Consider the following 18,667-nt stretch of genomic DNA (forward strand, 5'->3'; position numbering starts at 1 on the left):
CAGCCCCATTGAGGGATCTTCCACCTCAATCTGGGCTCGGATAGAGTGATCCCTGTGATTAGATAAACGCGTACAGACATCAAGTTAAATATGTGCAGGATTTGCCGTAGTGTCTAGTACAATATCGTAAACCTCCGGCCTATTTTGCTCCGTTCAGCAAAACAAGCCTTTTGCTCAAATAAACTCCTTACGAAGGAAGGCAAAAATAGCTTCTTCGCCCCTACAAGGTCTGCGGGAACCAGCTCCGGAAGGATTAAGGATGCTAGAAATAGCAAACGAAAGAAGTGTATGCACAAGGGTATCGGGGTGGGGAGTTTCTTAAGGGGAACAGAACGATTAAATACCTGGAAATTGCCAAAGGGCCATATTTAGCCTTTCTCCTTTAGTGCTGATGACTCAGATGTATTATTGCTAGTGTTTTCAGCCTAGCTTCCAGGGAACAGGCAACTTTCCAGAAGTGGAGGCTGCTGGATTAGTGGGAAGGGGGCACAGTGACCACCAACCTCAGTTTGTCCTCAGTGACCCCCCTCCCCATCCACCTTCTTACTTAGAACCAGTCCATTGGGGGGCAAAGCCTGCCAGTTTCCCCTTCCTTAGTTGTTGCTCTTGTAGAACTCAGCAGGGAGGGAGACAAAACTAGAACTGGTCAGCTCTGACACCTCCTACTGTTAATCTCCCTGCCTTCCACACTACCAGGTGCAGGGGAGCACCAGCCAGTTAACTTTTCTCAGCACTATGAGGCAGTTTGATGCAGGAACATGATCATCTGCTCCTAAATATGGAAGGGAGCACATAGCTGTACCTTTGTTCTCCACTCAAAATAACAACAGGGGAGACATGCACTGTCTCTAATCTAGATGGAAATGTGTACAATGCATTTCTACAGAGCGGGTAAATGGCTGGTGATCTATAGCCTTGCCTGTGTTTAGTTGTGGTGTGTGCAGTGACATTACAAGTTCTGGTACTAAATAGAGACAGGACAGGAACATGGCTTAGGTCACGTCCCAGAAAGAATTTTGGGAACTGCAGCTTGTTAAGAGTGCTGTGGTTCTGGTGGTAGTAAACTACGGTTCCCAAGGTTCTTTAGGGGAAGTCGTGTGCTTTAAATGTATGGTGTGAATACGACCTCGGAATAAGTTCACAGTTCAGTAGCAAGCAAGTGAGCAAAGCTGTTTCCAGAGGCCCTGCCCTCTCCTCAAGCTTTTGAAATTTTAACTCCCATATACAGTACCTCAGGTTAAGTACTTAATTCGTTCCGGAGGTCCGTTCTTAACCTGAAACTGTTCTTAACCTGAAGCACCACTTTAGCTAATGGGGCCTCCTGCTGCCGCCGTGCCGCCGGAGCACGATTTATGTTCTCATCCTGAAGCAAAGTTCTTAACCTGAAGCACTATTTCTGGGTTAGCGGAGTCTGTAACCTGAAGCGTATGTACCCCGAGGTACCAGTGTATGCAGTTTCTAGACACAGTTTTTAACTGATAGGAAATGGCAAGATGACAGCCCAACTTGGGGGGGGGGGGACAGGAAGCATCCTTGGGAGAAGAAAGAAGCATCTCACTTGCTTTTAAAATGCATTATTTAAAGCTGTCTACCTCCAACACTTTAAAAGGGGCAAGACAAATTCATGGAGGAAAGTTTCTACCAATGACTACGAGCCATGGCAATGTCTATACAGAACTTCTGTATGCTGCCACTGAATATCCAGCTGTTGTAGAGCAACATCAGCACTGGATGGGTTATTTGTACTTCTGCTTTGTAGGCTTCTTCAAGGCACTTGGTTCACCATTATGGAAAGCAGGAATATTGCATTACATAGACCTTTGGTTTGACCCAGTAGGGATCTTTTAATGTTCTAATGCAGGTGTAGCCAACTTGGTGCCCTCTAGATGTTGTTAGACTACACCTTCCATCCTCCCTGACCATTAGCTATACTGGCTAGGACTGACTGGAGTCCAACAACTTCTCGAGGGTGCCACGTTGGCTAACCCATTTCTAATGGAAGTCCTGCCATGCAAACTACATGGGTAATGTGGAAGTGGGAGGAGAACTGACCCTTTTCACTAAGGTGGGTGATGGAGTCTGCTTCAGAGGAGTTTGGAAAAAGTTCGTGTCTTTCCTGATGTTCCATAAAGAGGCCTTCCTTGTATTTAAAATCATTTGGATTTTCTCTTGCTTCTGTAGAGATGAATGTTTAAGTGTACATGTGCAAAGGCTGCCTATTTGAGGCTATTCAGTCTTCTGTTTACTAGCCCATGTGGTAAGCCAGTTTGGGTAGGAGTACCTGAGTTACAAGAATCACGCCAGCACAATCATCTCAAACCGTCCCTTCTGCTTTTTCACACACACACACACCCCTTTGAAATTTCAAATTCCAGTTTGTGGACAAAGTCCTATCTATCTGAGAATATAGATCTCCGACCACTGACCAAACTCCATTTCAAGCAACTACCTAGTTATGCTTCTCCCCAGGCTCTGACATTCAGTGCTTGGAGCTGCAGGAAAGGTTTGTGAACCAGCTTTTCATGCCTGAGCAGCTGTGCACCTTTGAAGAGTGGATCTGGGGGCCCATTTTTTGTGGCTATGGAAGAGGATAACCTTCTGATCACCAGTAACCAACCAGGTAGGAAGATCCTTGTCGCCTGTAGTTCCAAAAAGCCTCTAATTGAAAGAGCCGAAAGCGTCTATTGTGCTTGAAGTATTCATTTTGGGCCACTGGTTAAGATTAAAAAAGGAAAACAATGTAGAAGGGTTTGGCTACTGAAAGCCAAAGAGATAGGAAGGAAGGAACTCCAGTTGGAGACATTTGATGTAGTTAACAGATAACTCTCCAGAACAGCTTTCTCGCTCTCATCCCTTCTGATTCTCCCCAGATTAGTTCAAACTTACTTTTGTGCTAATCATTTCTCGGCCTGTTTATCTTGCATTAAAAAATTAACAGAGAATAGTTTACTGCATGACTTGCTAACAACTGCAAGAAATGGCACACAAAGCTGCCAGGCTGAATTCTGGAGCCCTTGTGCAAGATCTTGCTTTGGATCTAGGCACCTAAGTTTTCAAAATTTTTTAAAAAGAATGATTATTCCCACCCCTCTAAAGTCAATATTTTGTTCCTGCCCCTTTTCCATGACCTGAGTATATATTTGCTCTCCGGCTGTTTCCAAATGAAGCAGATAAAGCCCGCAAAGGCTTGTATTTTGTCAGACATTAGTAAACAGGGATCTTCTTTCCACACCATCAAATCCCGTTTGCCTTTTGCCTGAATTCATGTCTTAAATGATTACAGAGCAGTTCCCCCCCTTCCCCCACGTGTTAATAACCACCCCTGTGGAATTCAGCTGAATCAGAAGGATGAAGCACATTTATGGATTACTAGCCAACTGGAAGAAAAGGAAAAAGCAGCAGATATAGGTATCAGGGGGGTACATCCATGCTGCAGCTCAGAAAGGGGTCAGGTATGCAACTGGTGCAGAACCCAGGTAAACAGTTCAGGCAAACAGAGGCTTCAACTGCACTGGTTTTTCACATGACAGACAAGCAGGGCCAGCCCAGCAGAACAAGTTCACTCACCTCAGGCAGCTGCTCTTCAGTGTTATAAAAGGGCAGCAAATGTTAGTTGTTGAATTCATTTTATTGCGTTTTTACTCCCAGGGTGCTAAAACAACTTGATTAGCCTTGGGTAACATGCACCATGACTATGACACTTCCTGTTTTGTTCCCGGCAGCAAAATATATTTGGCTTGTCTTACAGATAGGAGCCACTGCAAGGCCAGTGTAGGCTCCTCTACAATTTTTATGCCTGGCTTCCAAATGCTAGTGAAAATGCATGTAGAAAATATAGATCCACCTTTCCTGGTGATGTTCTGGGTTAGCACTCCCAAAGCTGAACCAAGAACTTGGGAATCTGTTTTATTGATGTGCCTAAAATCAGAGAGCACACACAGGAGGTCCCTTTGCACACGCACCCAAATATTTGAGGGATGTGGGGGCCCCCAAATTTCATGGGCATTGCCATTCAAATGGTGTGTGCGTGCCACGTTATGCGATCGATTATGTGGGGCGGGGCTTACCTGCCCTCCTCCAGTTTTATTAAAGTTGGCACCCCTGCACACACCCCCACACACCCCACCAATGCATTCCCTGCATAGACCTTCCTCTGTCAGAAACAAGCAAGGCTGCCAACTTTTTATCTAGCAGGGCTCCTGTGACTAAAACAACTGCATGACAAGCAGGAAATCAGCAAGCAAAGCTTTCCCTTTCACTGCAGGGTTGCCTCCAGACTGTCAGCATTTTGCAGGAGGGAGTGAAATGAATACTGGCAATGTAGGTTTGCACAATTCAAGTAGATTCAATCTATCGCCCTAGTGCAACAAATCCCCTTAGAAATAAATGATGAGAAATGATGGGGATATGCACTGAAAAAATTGGGAGGGGGGAATCAATGATTAATAAGTCAGGATGCATGTTCATTGTCAAATAAACTCCCTGCAAACAAACAAATCAGAACGAATGCTCAAGAAAGACCGGACATAATCTAACCTCTGCATAAGCTTTGTGCAAGCAAATCAGGATTGAATGCTCACTAAATAGGTCATCTGGAGGAACCCTGTTAGAAAAAAGCTTCACCAAGTAAATGTTGCGCTTGTCATGTAGTTGTTGAAGAGCAGCCCTGCTAGATAAAAAAAAAGAAAACAGCTGGCAGCCATGAGATGGAATTCCCCTCCCCTTCTACACTCCATTTCAATGCAAGGTCAACTCGGAAAAGTAAGGAAATCTTTAAGTGTAAATGCATTTCTGATACATGGGACATTAGTTGGTTGCTGGAAACTTGTGGGGAATCCACAAGTCAATTATCCTGACGTGGAATTGGATTTGCATAGCCATTTGACTACGTACACAAACAGCAAAATCATACTTTACTCATACGGCCATTTTCTATGGGAAGGATGAAATCACTATTCACAATCAGCCCCGACAGTTGTGTTGCTGCTGCTTAGCAGGAGGGAGAGTGGAGAGTTCAGTGTGGCGCAAATGCAGTGTTCCTGCTGGTGTGTTTTCACTATGCTGACCTCCCACTAAGCGGCGACTCAACTGTCAGGATGTCAAGTGAGCATCTGCCACAGAGTGTGGCGGCTATGGGGGCTTCCATGCTGTTTCTAGCTGGGATTCTGTTTTTTTATATATATATATAATTTTTATTGGGTTTTCACAATTTATACAAACACACACAATACACAATACAGACATACAAACACAAAAACAAACATATAATTTCAAAACCCTAATTTCTTAACCAATTTCCCTGACTTCCCCACACCTCCCCTTCTTGCATCCCAATTCCAATAGTTAACTCAGCAAGTTCTTATCTCCAACTTTTGCCTTATTAATATTTTACTTAATTCTTCTTAATTAACCAAATTTAACTTATAGACCTCAATTAAACCACAATACTCATCATTTACGTCCTTTTCTAAGGTCGACCCAAGTTCCCTTCCACAGGTTTCCCAATTTTTATATTAATTACAAAACATAATAACAGAAAACAACATATAATTATACACCCTTTGGATTCCAAAATTCTCGCCCCCCCCCTTTCCCGGTTTCGATCCCCAAAAAATATCCATAAGTCTATCAGTTCTCAGCCTGGATCCCTCACTTCCGAGGCCCTCCAATCTCTCTCAGTTCTAGCTGGGATTCTGATGCAAAATTAGCATCTGCTCTATTTGTTCTTTAGATGTCTGTTTGCACTCTGCCTGCTCTGTTTTTATGGTGATAAACATTACAAAAGACATGGTAAATCTACGATGCTCATTTCATCCAAAAGAACTCTCTACTTGAGGAAGACGAATATTTTGGAAGTTTAAGGCACGGCCACATGCATCATCTAACTACAATAACTACAGCAACCCTTATAAAGCAGGAGTGAGGAGCCTGTTTGGCTTGGTGGACCAGAGCTTTATCTCGCCGTCCACACTGATGACGTCAGGCGATTGATAGGTAGGCTCACCTGTCAAAGTAGACCCACGGGGTGGAGGGAGGGACCTGATTTGCCAGTTTGTTCCACACAGGGAACATGCTGGGAAAGCAGCTCCAACAGGATCAAACTCTTGGCTTGTCAGCTGATGAATGAAGACTTCCACCCTGCTTCTGCAGGGTTGCCATATTTCAAAAAGTAAAAACCAAGACACCCCAAAAGTTGACTTGCCTAAGTTCCAGGACAAAGCACTACCAATTCCACCTTTGAAATCCCAGTAACGTCCAGAAAAATCTGGGCGTATGGCAGCCCAATGCAGATGGCTGTTTTGCCAGCACCAAGTGGAAGGTGCATCATTCTATTATTACCCTGTATTTTAGATGGAGGTGAGAGAGACCGGCTTGATGAAGGCTGCATAGCATATCCGCTCCCCCCCCCAACATTTCAAGAGGGAAAATTGGAGCAACACACCAACACTGTCGCTCACCCACTTCCTCCCCTCCCTCCAATCGTTGTCCTCTGGCCTTCAGTGTTGCCGCCTCAGAAGATGCTGTGCTGGTCTGCACAGCCTAGGGGAAGACACAGCCACCGCCTCTGCTGCTGGCACCAGCTTCCAAAAGTGCCGCAAAAGAAGGAGGAAGAAAAGTAGAAGGGGCAAGTTTATTCCCACCCACCCCCCGCCCGCTTTTTTCAGTGTTAACTAACTGACACGAGCCACAGTGTGGAACCAAAAGCCACCTGTCTTTTGGCCCTGCGTTCTGGCGTGGCCAGAGGACAGGAGCCAAAACAGGACATCCCTGGATTGGAATTAGAAGCTGCTAGGGTGGCTTTTATAAATTTGGAATGTTCCGCTTGGAGGGCATGGCATAGTTCATGGCAAACGAGAGATTTGAACCTGACACTTTCCAATTTGTAGCTCAGCCTCTTAGCCATTACATTACACGCCAGCTCTCGCCTCAGTTGTATTAAGGCTTGAATAAATGAAAATCCTTGGGTAAATTAAATTAAACATCACCCATCTTCTTCAAATACGTGAAAATGGTGTTGTGGTAAGGAGAGATCACACTGAACCAATTAATCAGTTTGGTAATTGGCCTGGGCAGCGTATTCAGGAATGGAGCACTGACTCCTTGTGTGATAGTGATTTTCCCCCACCCCCACCCTTCAGGTCATATGACTGATCACTATCCTCTGACATAGTTGTTTGTTCCAGTGTTGAGTTCCTGTGCATTATCTGCTGATCTAGCCTTGGCTGTCTAGACCAATTCTTTCTAGGAGATTCCTGTTTACCTGAAGAGATGTGGTGTTTGCATCTCTTATAAACAGGTGACCAAGGAAGTGTCAGTGCTACCAGAATGACCTTAGCACTGTTTCTTGCAGAGGTTACAACGGCATTGCAAACTTAAACCAGTTTTATGCCTTTTTGACCATCACTGTTTGCTGAAAGTCGGGTTGCCAACTTGTGATTTCATCCTCATTTTCTAAAATACTGATAATGACTTCTCTGGGCTCCTTCAGAGCACAATGCAAATTGAAATATTAATAACAGTAATAATGTGTGCAGGGTCTGGGTTTCTGTAAATAGTTCTCTCATTTTGATGACAGTCTGGTTTTTTCCTTAGAGACCATAATTGCTCAGCTGCCATTAGTTATAACTAAAAAAAAAAGCATGCACAGAAAGACCAAGAGTAATTTTAGATTTTAGCTGAAAGCCACGTGTGGAGAACCTGAATTCTGCCACCAAATACACAGCCTTCCCCATAAAATTTGATTTATAGGCCTTTTATAAATCTCATCTGAATCCTTTCTTTCTTGAACTGTTCTGTTTGGAAGTCGATTAAACACACAAAAGATGCCCTATTTGGCTGTTCATGACATTATCAGAATCAACCTACGAAAGGGAACTAAAACATCCTCAAAGTGCTAGATGTAATCAAAGGCCCAGTAATAAACAAACACTACCTGAGAAAGGAGAAAGAACGGGAAGTGTCAACCTTGAAAAATATAGGCCCCATTCACACATCACTGTAAGCCATTGTTAATTCTTAATGGTTTATCATGGAAATGCACAGTACTGTTTTCTAGAAAAAGAGGTGCCGGAACTCACCATGAACACCTCCCTTGTTCTCTTATAATGCCAATGGCCCCACCTGAGAGCTGCTGGAACTGAGTTCCACTGATTTCCAGCTGAAAAAAAGCCCTGGAAATGCAGATGGCTTCTGATCTCCTCGCCTTTAGCCAGCAGGAGCAACAAACCACAACTGATGACTTAGCATTTCATGTGAACCAGAGATTGTGCTTTGCTTTACTCAGACAAACCATGATCAGGAAGCCAAGATCAAACATTGGCTTTGCATCATGGTTTGCTTGCAGCGAAACAAACCACAACCCATGATTTAGTCATAACGGTATTCAGGAGTGGGGCATTGTTCATGCTGCTTAGAGGGAGATGAATAAAGTGGGAACCATCCTTGGTTCTATGGGAAACCATCAACTATGGTTTACTGCAGGGCAGGAGAAGCTCACCTAGTGGGGCTGGGCTTACAGCAATAGCCTCCTAGCAGCAGCAGTAGGATTGCTGTCATTTCTCAGCAGGAGTGAGGCAGCAGCAAAGTTGGGGCTCCACTGGCAGGAGTTCCAGATTGGCTCCACCGGAGCATTGAAGAGCCCCCAACATCACTGCCCTTTGGTGCCTCCTCTCCCAGTAATCAGCAGCAATGCTGCTGCTGGGAGGTTACTGCTGCAGATTCACCCCACTGGGGAAGCAGCTCTTGCACTGGGGTAGCCAACATGGTGCCTTCCACATATTTTGGAATTGAACCCCCATCATCCCGTCCTGTGATGTTGCCTGGTCTCCTTTGTACTGCCCAGGACTCCTGGGAAGAAGGGCAGGATAGAGATCTAATAAGATGAATCTCAAATCCTTGGCCATGCTACCTGGGGCTGATGGGAGTTGTGGTCCACATTGGCTATCCCTGGTTTACCATGAGATAAGGTGGTCACTGTGAACAAGCTGAGCAGCAAACCATCTTTTACAATGGATACACCTTTTCAACACTGCCTTCCAAACAGCTTATTAATGCTCCATTACAGAATTTTGGGACGCGGGTGGCGCTGTGGGTTAAACCACAGAACCTAGGACTTGCTGATCAGAAGGTCGGCGGTTCGAATCCCCGCCACGGGGTGAGCTCCTGTTGCTCGGTCCCTGTTCCTGCCAACCTAGCAGTTCGAAAGTACGTCAAAGTGCAAGTAGATAAATAGGTACCGCTCCGGCGGGAAGGTAAACGGCGTTTCCGTGCACTGCTCTGGTTTGCCAGAAGCGGCTTTGTCATGCTGGCCAGATGACCCGGAAGCTGTCAGCGAACAAACGCCGGCTCCCTCGGCCAATAAAGCGAGATGAGCTCCGCAACCCCAGAGTCGGCCACGATGGGACCTAATGGTCAGCGGTCCCTTTACCTTACAGAATTTTGTAATAACGATTACAGAAGTATCTTTGATATGGTTACCTTCTTGCTCAGTTACAAGACTATTTAAATATTCTCTGGTGGCATGTAAATATAATACTCCTGGGTCCCCCCTCCCACTGAAAAAGTGAAATTGCCAGGCTGATTGCAGTTAATGTCACCCAAACCTTCATTTCCAGGGACAGAAGGCCAATGTTGAAATCCCTGTGTTCAGATATTTCATCCAAGCAATTCATTCCTCTCTTAGCCTATCCACCCAATAAAGTTGGGGATGGGGAAAAGAGGAAGGGGATTTGAGGGGTCGTGGAGTGTGGACAGATACAGTGTACGCTAGGCCACAGAAAAACAGAGGATTAAGTACAGGCACCCAAAAAAACACCACCCAATACACCCCACGAAAAAGGCAGCTCCACAGACTGATACAATTCCCAATGCATTTCAACAGAACGCTTTGTCAATAGAAAATTTCTGTATAAACAAGAACAAAACGATGCTTCCCGGTTTTGGGGGAAATGGCCGTGGCTTATTTCCAATCTAAATCTGACAGGAGCCAAGTTGTGGGCCGTGGGCAGGAGCCACCCCTCACTAACTGCAATGTATCTGTGAAAGGGCCAGTGTGATTACAAATCATTTTGGAACTCTATGAAATTGTTAGCCCTGGGCCGAAGTAAGCCTGCAGGACTTCAACCATCATTAACCTCCAATGAGGAAGAATAGGAAATAATTATATGTTTATTTCACTGAAGACAGCCCCTTCCTCTGAAGCATTGGCATATGCTGTGAAGTTGTTTAATCTACTTATTTTTCCAGTTTTCTTTCCAGGGTTGCATGGAGGCCGGGATGGTAGATTAAAATCTTCTACCTCTTCTAATTAATCATGCAGGTGTGAATGAGCTACCCAAACAACTTGCATGAAAAAAAGAAAAAGAAAAAGCCCATGTAACCCAAAGCTGCCGAGCCATCTTGAATGAAAGAGCATGTTAGTAGCATAGTATTTTGATCATTCACCACTTGTTTCTCCCAGAAACCATCCTTAGCTAATGCCCCGTTCTGCCATAAAATAATTAAATTATATTACAACCATAAAGTGCATAATTTAAGTCAACCAAGCATTTCAACAAATTGGAATATGGTGGCAAGCTGAAGCCATGAACCTTTATAAATCAATCATCAACTGATAAACACAGCAATGATTAACTCCCAGAACTGGTGTCCCCAAAGTTGGTTTATTGAAAACATGCTGAGGGCGGATGATATTGGGTAAGTTAATTGCGGGAGGGGGAACGTTGGCGGGGCATAAACCTAGCATGTGTTTGACGTGATCTGGCAGCAGTGGCGTAGCGTGGGGGGTGCAGGGGGGCCCGGGCGCAGCATCTGGGGGTTAGGGTTAGGGGGCGCAAATCCACGAGTTAGGGGGCGCAAATTACTTGCCTTGCCCCGGGTGCTGACAACCCACGCTACGCCACTGTCTGGCAGGGGGGGAAAGCCTAGTGTGAACTGTCCAGAGATCTCCAGTGTTTTTCCTTCTTCTTGCATGAGAATAGTGGCTATTACTTGGCATCTCTTACACAGCCTTCCCTGACATTACTCGGCAGTGCGGAAGCTACAACAACAGCGCAGTTCCTTCCTGTACAACTAGGGTGCCATCAAAACCTCTGGACCACGTGGGAAGTGCAACTCCAAAAACTGGAGCACCATTCCCATAGGAAAACACCAACATGGTGGTCCAGAGCTTCTAAGCAGTGTGGGAAGCAGTCATGCTATCGTAGTGTCTCCCTCTACCCTCAGGGAATTGCTGTTGCTCAGTAGCAGAGCATCTCAAATTCAATTAGAGCTGATTCAATGGTGCTGATAATGCCAGGGTTGCAGGTTCAGTCCCTGTATGGGACAGCTGTATATTCCTGCATTGCAGGGGGTTGGACTAAATGATCCTCAGGGTCCCTTCCAACTCTGCAATTCTATTATTCTACTTGGAACACTAGTACAACAGGCAGAGGTTTAGGTTCAGCTAGACTTCTTCCCCCTGGGGTCTCTGTTTTCAAACTGCAGGAATGAAACATAAGAGATTATTTAAATGTGTAGTCTGAAGCAACTATACCATACGAATATTCTAAATGTGCTTCTCTTCCCTTAGGGCATGCCAGCGCATGATTCATTCTGAGGATGATGTGCTAGAATGAAATCCTCACGCTCTGTAGGTAATTAAGGTAATTATTACTGGATCAGTACAGGATGCGCAGCTGATGTAGGCCACAGAATTTGGATCCTGAGTCTTGAGAGCAAAGGATTACCTGATCTTTCTAGGGACGTGTGCCCTGTATTTTTGGGTTGTACACTATATCAAAAGCACTAAAGAGCAGGAAGGCATCAACCAGAGATATGTCATGGAATAGGGCCATGGAAAGGGAATTCATTTAAAGAGACAGCAACATAGGGTTTTTTGTTATTTAAATGAAGGCTCTGGTTCTAAATTTGCAATATTTGGGGTGCATGGGTGGATAACACGTTTGCCCTGAGGACTCACTCATGAAGCCTCTCAGCAGCCTTGCACAAAAGCTGCTGCCATGGGAATACCTCTTACAGAAGAGGTAAGTTTAGATCTACTCCCATGTGGTTTGGGTTCTCGTCCCCCTCAATTGAAACTTTCTAAAAGCTGAGAATTCAGTCACATCCATTATACAAGCAATGGTAGCTTAATAACTCTAGGGCAAAGAGAAGATGCTTGTTTCAGTGAGCAGTTCCAAGGGGGTTCTGGGAGATAGAGACAAAATGGGTGAGTAGCTTCTCCACAGTTCCAGGAACCTCAAACATCTAGAAGAATCTGAAGGCCAAATGGGTTATTGTGATATGTTGGCTTCAGAGAATGTTTGCCCAGAAATTACCGGACAATAAAGGAGCAAAGAAAACTTCCTGCTAATCAGGTTTGAAAACTCAAGAGTACTAATCCTCACAAAAAAAGCACCAGGCTTGACTCTTCTTTGATAAGTTTAAAGCTGTTAACATGTTTGCATAAACAATGAATCTGGGTGCTGTTTTCTCCTATGGGGAGGGGGCTTTGAGAGGGAACCCCTCTGGGTGTTTCCACAAGTAGCATTAACATTCAAAACAGTTATTCCCATGCACTAAATATTTGGGTGCATGTGTGAATGTTGCTAATGTGGATGGAGAATGAATTTTAAAACTGAAAGGTACATTCTAACCAATCAAGATTTTACTTTCACATTTCAGATTCTGGGAGCTTTTCAGTGACATGCACGGAAGTTAGATGTACAACTAAAGGCAACCATTTGCACAATTTGCTTGGTTAAACTCTGGCAACACTTGAGGGAGGGAAAAACACCCAGTAATACTTTTTCCTCCCCAAGCAGGCTGATGGTCAAAATTAAAGTCCTAATAGGACCCAGTACCTGGTGTTTCCTGAAGGAAATCATAGCCATTCATGTTCCAGATGGACCTGATGGTTCTCCAAAGAGAGAGAGAGAGAGAGAGAGAGAGCTAGAGGAGCCTCACACCCCGAGAGGGACTTCTGTCCAGGGAGCCATGTTCTGTCTGACTAAGCAAAAGAGAAGCCAGCTGGAGTGTGGGCTGCAGGGCTAAGATAATCCCCTTAATGCCAGTCACAATGAGATTTGATTGGAGGCAGGAGTTCATGCTGTGGAGTTTAAGGAGTGCTGCTGAGTGCTGGAACAGGTTTCGTAAGGTAGCCCCCAAGAGCTGTGCTACTGTGGCCATGTCCCATGACCATCCTGTGCTGAACAGACCACGTTTCCAAAGTGGCTGCTGCTGAATATGCACTCGCGTCTGCATGTGATTCGCCTGGAGTCAGAGAGTTTAAATGTAATAAATATGTAGCATGTCTGCAGCACTTTATCTCAGAGAACATCCGCACCAAACGTTTAAAGCACAGGGTTTCTCCCAAAGAATCTTGGGTCTGTTAAGGGTGCTGGGAAGGTTAGCTCTGTGAGAGGTAAACTTCAGTTCCTGAGATTCTTGCAGGGGGAGGCATGTGATTTAAATGTCTGGAGTGGATGTGGCCAGTTATATACCTTCCAACATTTCTCTGATGAAAATAGGGATGTCCTGTTCAACAAAAACAAGAAGTTTATTATTTATACCCCACCCATCCGGTTGGGTTGCTCCAGCCACTCTGGGCATTCCAATATACTGTATATAAAAACATTAAACATTTTTTTGAAAAACTTCCCTATACAGGGCTGCCTTCAGATGTCTTCTAAAGGTTGTATAGTTACTTATCTGCTTGGCTCGAGGGTTGCATAACTCCATACCCTCCAACCTTTCTCCAATGACAATAGGGACATCCTAAGGAAAAGTGGGATGTTCTGGGATCAAATCAGAAACCAGGATGGCTTCTGTATATCTGGGACTGGAAAATAGGGACACATGGAATGTCTGATACTGCTGTTTGCATGTTCAGTAGGTGTGCAAAGCCACTCTGTTGTTTGCACATAAAGGCTTCTCACATGCTGGCAGAATGAGCCGCAGGTGAGGGAGCTAGACTGTGCAGCTGAATTGCACTGATGCAAAAGGATGCTCTGTTGTGAAAATGGCTTAACTGGTGTGTCTTTTAAGGGTTGGGCTGATTTCAAATCCACATCCATAAGGTTTCCCAGGGCCCACTGCAACCACACTGTATATTATTGTTCCTAGTTTCCCATCCCAAATGCTTTTTGACAAGGGGAAGAATTTGACTTGCGTCTCTCGGGCATCAGCACTTCCAGTTTTTGATGATATACAACAATACCGAGAGCAGATAAGGCAGTTCCTTTCTCGCTTACTAGAAAGCTTTCTGCTGGCATGGAGATGGAGATATGCCACCCAAACCAAACACTTCCTTGCAGGTGTACATGCAGGTGGGGTGCCATGGAGGTTTTTAAGCAAAGGCTGGATGGCCATCAGCCATGGATGCTTTAGTTTAGTTGCTATTCCTGCATCGCAGGGGGTTGGACTAGATGACCTATGGGGTCCCTTCCAACTCTACAATTTCATGATCCTATGAACCCTCTTTTTGCACAAGCAAGCTGCAGTCTGCAGAAAGGGGAAACGAACGCTGTTGGAGTATAATGATTTGGAAATGAATAAAATGTGGCTTCTGTGCAAGGGGATGAATTGATACTCCAGAAGGTGTGAAAAAGGAATTATTTGACTGAAGACACCAACAGTGCAAACTTATGCGCACCTAGTCAAAAGTCAATCCAATTGAGTTCAATGGGGCATGCTCCCAGCAGGTATATGGGTCTATGACAGCAGCCCAACACCACAGTTCTTTAAATCCCTATTCAACAGTAAGTCTCACTGAATTCAGTGGGGCTGCTCCCAGGTAGATATATGCACATTCCATGAAGCCACACTGCACTAAATGGGACTTACTTCCCAGTAGGCATGCATAGGATTTTACTGTAAGGCTGCAATGCTTTGCACACTTACCCAGGAGTAAAGGTAAAGGGGCCCCTGACCATTAGGTCCAGTCATGACCGACTCTGGGGTTGCGGCACTCATCTTGCTTTATTGGCCGAGGAAGCGGCATACAGCATCCGGGTCATGTGGCCATCATGACTAAGCCACTTCTGTCGAACCAGAGCAGCGCACAGAAACGCCGTTTACTTCCCCGCCGGAGTGGTACCTATTTATCTACTTGCACTTTGACGTGCTTTCGAACATTAGTTTGGCAGGAGCAGGGACTGAGCAACGGGAGCTCACCCCGTCGCGGGGATTCGAACTGCCGACCTTCTGATTGGCAAGTCCTAGGCTCTATGGTTTAACCCATAGCGTCACCTGCATCCAGGAGTAAGCCCTGTTAAACATACTCAACTCATGTACAAAGAGGTAAATCCCGCTGAACACAACGTGGCTTCCTTCTGAGTAAACACATTTAGAATTGCAGACAGAAAACTCTTCTTATTCCAGTATGAGCTATGTAACTATGCAAATGCAATTACATTTTTAATATTAGAGTTACTATTTTGCAGTTACCCATGAGTGTGCTTTATTGTATTGTGATTTTATGTTTTACTGTTGCAGAAAGATGGGATAGACATTTTAATAAATAAGGAGTGCAGAAATCCATGGATATTAGTAGGCATGGTCCTTGCCAAATGTACGCAAATATTCATTTAACGTGCCTATTGGCAGGAATATGTTTTAAGTTAAATGCTACTAAAAAGTAGCTGCTAGGGTTCCTCTCTCAGCTTCCTTTTGTTGACTTCTCATCGCCCCCTAGTGACAAGTCATTGAATCCAAGTAACTTTCCCTTTTCCATGAAAGGCGACTTCAAACTGCAGGTACAATACAGAAGCCACCCCACAGTTGCCTCTTATGATAAACTCAGGGATGTACAAACTCAGGGATGTACAAAATATGCACAGATATGTCAGGTGCGAAGATGGTCTGCAAGCATGTGAGACTCAGTATAGTCCTGAGTCTTTCCTGCTTGTTGCTCACATAGCAGGTTTTTTAAAAGTAAATCATTAATAGCATGCGTGTTATAAGTGTGTGGTTTTTTCTACTGGATGCCCATGCACAAAAAGCATAAACAAGCTGCTGTCAAGTCCTACTTATTAGTGTTATAAAGTAGTCATGAATTTGCAACCGTAAAGCCTCTTACACACGTCTTGAGCTGCTGTGATGTCATGGAATGTTCACAAGTATTTAAAGTGCTCAGGAAACAATCTGTTGGAATAGTCATTGTCCATTTTGAGGAAGGAAAGGGAATGCCAGTTTTGCCTGGAGAGATTATTTGTGGGCCATGGGTAGGATAGCAAAGAGCCCCCAGACAGTAAGGAATCTAAAAAGTCATTGAGTGGTGCTGAATTTTACATATACATTTTAACTGGCCAGCCAATTCTTTGGCTACAGACTGGTACAACATATTCAGTATTGTTGTTAATTAAGTTTAGGTTTTTTCTGTGAGCACAGGAAGCTGCCAGTGCCCTTTTTTCACATCTAACGCTAAGCCAAAGCTTAGCTTTGTCTAGGCTCCCACAGAGGAGATTGTGACTGCTTTACTCCTCCTCTGGTCATTCTGCTTCTGCACTGAACTCAGCCATGCTTTGGCTTAGCGTGTTGTCTGAATTTGGCTCTCTCAGACAAACCACAAACTATAAGCCAGGGGTGGGCAACCTAAAGCCCATGGGCCACAAGCAGCCCACGGGGGTCGTTTAACTAGCCCACAAGCCACCCCAAACCAAGCCACCCACTCACTCAGCAAGTCCCCCCCACGCTGCACTAAACTGGCGCAGCGTGGCACGGGGACTCGCTTCTGCAGACGCCGGAAATCGCGGGTGCGCATAATCTCGCCCACTGAGGGATCTCCACTGGAGTGAACTGGTCCAGGCAAGGTAAACCTTGCCGGCCCCTGCTATAAGCGATAAGACACGCCTTGTTTATGGCTTGCGGTTTGTCTGGCAAGAGTTAAACCACAAACCCAGGTTCAGATGCCAAACCATGGCTTCACTCAGTGCAGCACAGCAGCAGAGCCACCAGAGAGGAGCAAAACAACCATTATTTCCTCTCTGGGAACCCACATGTTTGCTCATTCACATTAAGCTATGGTTTGGATTCACGTTACCCGTAAACTGGGCCAAATATTGTCAACTCTGCTTGATAGTGACACATGGATTTTGAAATAGGTTAGAGCAGATCTACTTGCCTTAATCTTAAATGATGACCAATATTGAAAAGATGAGCAGATACAACTGCTCTCAAAACACACTGGGAATAATGTCTTTTCTTACACAGGTGACTGCTTTTTCCTGTATATATATATATTTACAGCTGTGATTTCTCTCTCTCTCTCTCTCTCTCTCTCTCTCTCTCTCTCTCTTGGTGTACCGTCTGCTGTTATGACTCTCAAACGCTCAAGAGAATCAATGCCGTCACCAAAAAGGCCCGCCCCACCTATGAGGCAGGGTGAGGTAGCCACCTCATGAGGTGGAAGCTTAAAGGGGAGTGCTCCTGCGGGAGCCCCACCTGCCCTGCCAACTTTGCTGCCAGCAGAGAAGTGGAAGATAGCGCTGGATGGCTCCATCATTGGTGCTGCTCTGCAGGCACCACTGCACAACCCAGGTAAGGAAGACTGCAGAAGGGCTCCATGTTCCCATGTTGGCAGAAGAGGACACACTGCCCCCTGTTCACCAAGAAAGGAGAAGTTCAGGTTTGACCTGAACTTAACCTGGTGAGACTTCCATCATCATCATCATCATCATCATCATCATCATCATCATCATCATCATTCTGCACTTTGTCTGAAGATCTCAGGGCAGTGTTCAACACATTACAAAACATCCATAATAAAAACCAGTCCATTAGTCTGGAGTCCCAATGGATATTGGAGGTTTACTGCTCTACATAGATTTCTTCCCCCAGCAAGCAGAAGTAAAATCAATTATGTAAACACACACACAAAAGCAACAACCCACAAATAAGCTGAACACCTCATTTAGATCACAGAGATGGGCTTTTCTTGGTAAAGAATTTTGGTTTCCCCTCTCCACACATCACTGAATAGCTCCAAACTGCCATTTTCTCTTACATCCTCTGCATCCCAATTCAGGAAAGCAGTTTTGAAAACAGACCAAGGAAGAAAGGGGATTTACGGACCATGAGACTATTCACCCCAGAGTCATGTGTTCAAGCTCCACATTGGGCAAAAGATTCCTGCATTGCAGGGAGGGACTAGATGACCCTTGTGCTCCCTTCCAACCCTGCAATTCCACGATTCTGTGTGACATCATTCCTCCTCTTTAATCAGCCCTGCATTTTCAAAGTCTACTCCAAATGACAGCCAATGCCATGGGTATATTTGCTGCGGAAAGAGATTGCAGCTACACCCAACGAGATGTGCAAGGCACTCAGACATGACACGTGCTTACAAATCTCTTGTCGTGGAGCTATAATTTTCCAAAGACTGTAAGCAGAAGTTGGTGACTGATTAGCAACTGCACATGGAGTCAGTCTTGGGAGGAAGGAGGCCGGTAGGCCCCATCCGACAGTCTCCATTAGGAGCTTAGGGCTTTGAGCCATAAACCCGGTGAACCAATCTGTGGCGGGTGTCATTTATGTGTCGGCAAACGCTCTTAGCGAGGTCTAGTTATTGATTTGGACAGTATAAAAAGGCTGTTGTGCCACTTGTTCAGGTTTGCGCAGGTTTTATGACTCTTGTTCTGAGGAGTGTCAATCTGTTTGGTTTTGCCTTATTCCCTCAGGTCTCTTGTTG

At 45.0% G+C, this 18,667-nt stretch overlaps 1 protein-coding gene and 1 long non-coding RNA gene across 5 annotated transcripts in view; one reads left to right on the plus strand and one right to left on the minus strand.

The window, feature by feature from the left end:
- Positions 1-18,667, minus strand: part of HNF4A (hepatocyte nuclear factor 4 alpha) — a 65,392-nt gene that overhangs the window by 34,746 nt on the left and 11,979 nt on the right. The gene's annotated exons all lie outside the window — the stretch shown is intronic.
- On the plus strand, positions 2,447-18,584 carry LOC309534361. Of its 4 annotated transcripts, XR_014220617.1 has the most exons (6): positions 2,447-2,620; positions 5,822-5,994; positions 10,319-10,414; positions 11,570-11,642; positions 17,315-17,517; positions 18,005-18,584. It is a non-coding gene; the product is annotated as an uncharacterized lncRNA (long non-coding RNA). The 4 variants fall into 4 exon arrangements; XR_014220618.1 differs by lacking the exon at positions 5,822-5,994 and having other exon boundaries at positions 10,258-10,414; positions 18,005-18,490; XR_014220619.1 differs by lacking the exon at positions 5,822-5,994 and having other exon boundaries at positions 18,005-18,490.

This window comes from Podarcis vaucheri, assembly GCF_965113315.1.
Source record: "Podarcis vaucheri genome assembly, chromosome: 6".
Classification (NCBI taxonomy): domain Eukaryota; kingdom Metazoa; phylum Chordata; class Lepidosauria; order Squamata; family Lacertidae; genus Podarcis; species Podarcis vaucheri.